At 39.5% G+C, this 1,852-nt stretch overlaps 1 pseudogene; it reads left to right on the top strand.

Moving 5' to 3' along the window:
- Window positions 1-1,546: 1,546 nt before the first annotated feature.
- On the top strand, window positions 1,547-1,665 carry LOC120622243 (uncharacterized; annotated as a pseudogene).
- Window positions 1,666-1,852: the final 187 nt, after the last annotated feature.

Below are 1,852 nucleotides of genomic sequence, written 5' to 3'. Positions count from 1 at the left end.
CAGAGGTGAGGCTGGGGCATAGGTTTTCCCACTGCCTCCCTGTCTGCTCTCGGCGGGCGGGCTGCTGCCCTGAGCTGAGATCTCGGCTTCCATCGATTTAGCCTTCTCTGTCTGTGGATTCGAGTGACTGCATTTCCTGTCCATTCCTTCACGGTTCGGGGCTGACGCTGAGTTCTCGCCTTATTCGTTGTTTGGTTCCCCTTAATTCTGTCACTACTTTTAAAATTCTCCCTTGATTAACTCTCATATCAAATGAAGCTAATTTGAGTTGTGTCAGCTGTTAATTGTTCATTGACAAACTTTATCGTAGAGGGAAATATAATAATACAAAAGATCTGGAAGTAGGTGAGATGAGAGAAAAATAAAACATAGGCTAATGGGCAAAAAAACTAATAAGGATGTTAATTTTAAGTCCAAATATGAATGAACCGAACACTCTAGTTTTAAAAAAGACTGTCAGAAGATGGGCACTCCACGGATGGTTTACAATCTGTAAAAATATACAGAAAAAAGTGGTATGTCCAAGGACAGAAAAATGTATTATGTAAATAGGAATCAAAGGAACGCTGGTGTGTCTGTATCACATTCGAAAGTTTTTAAGGCAAAAAGAAGGCTTACGAATTGTAATGGCCACTTTATAATGATAAAATGTTTTTAAAAACGAGTCATTTTTAATTTACATGCACCTAAAATATTGCTTCAAATGATATGAAACGAAATGTGAGACAGACAAATCAATCATCACAGTGAGAGCTTTTAAGAGTCTTCTCTCGGTTCATAGTAACTTCGTTTGAAATAGCCCCCAAATTGGAAGCAACCAAATGCCCATCAATAAGTGAACAGATAAAGTGAAATATTATTCAGAAATAAACAATGAAGTCCAGGCATATGCAACAACGTGGATGAAAATTAGAATCATTACACTAAGGGAAAGACGTCACAAATGACCACATATCGTATGATTCCATTAATGTGAAATGTATGCATTAAGTAAATATATAAAGACTTATTTCCTGAATACATGCTAAGTTGTAGATAGTGCTTCAGCTGTGGCTGATGTAATTATAAACTCTAGAGCTGTCATCTTTATCTCTGGTGAGTGATACGATCATTTTTAATTCACACATATATTAATATATATGTAATTATAAATACGATAAGCATTAGCAAGAAAAATGGCCCTATAAAAAGGTGACATTTTTATGACACCATGTTCCTTGTGGTAAGCACCAGCTCCCTTGGAGGGAGATACTACTGTGATTCCCATTTGACAGATAAAGAAAACTGAAACCTATGAAGCCAGGTAAGCTGTTTGCTAAGCTAAACTTATCTAGAACACATAGGAGCTGGAGTGGGGCACGGGCGTGAGCTCTGAGGATACCCAGCAGCCAAACCCAACCATGCCGAGGCAGTTAGAGTTTAGTGTCTAGCACTCAGCATGTAGCATATATATTTCTCCACGGAATGAATGAACTCCACGTTCTGGTTTGGTTCATATCACTCCTTTAAGAATAAAAGTGATCCGTAGTTTAGATGGAAATATTTAGTCTACGGCCATGCCACCCTGAACAAGCCCGATCCCGTCTGATCTCAGAAGGTAAGCAGGGTCAGGCCTGGTTAGTACTTGGATGGGAGACCACCTAGGAAGACCAGGTGCTGTAGGTGTAAAAAAATAAAAAAATAAGGGATTGTAAGCTGACAAGGTCCTTGCGATCTGTGAGGTCAACCAAGGGTTGCCTCACCTAAAAGAAAGAAAAGAAAAGAAAGAAAGAGAGAGGGAGGGAGGGAAGGAGTGGGGGAGGAAGAAAGAAAGAGAGAGAGAGAGAAAGAAAGAAAGAGAGAGAGAGAGAGA

The sequence above is a fragment of the Pteropus medius genome, unplaced genomic scaffold, assembly GCF_902729225.1.
Source record: "Pteropus medius unplaced genomic scaffold, Ma_sr-lr_union100, whole genome shotgun sequence".
In the NCBI taxonomy this organism is placed as follows: Eukaryota; Metazoa; Chordata; class Mammalia; order Chiroptera; family Pteropodidae; genus Pteropus; species Pteropus medius.
The sequence above is the reverse complement of the archived record's forward strand: the minus strand, read 5'-3'. Positions and strand labels throughout refer to the sequence as shown.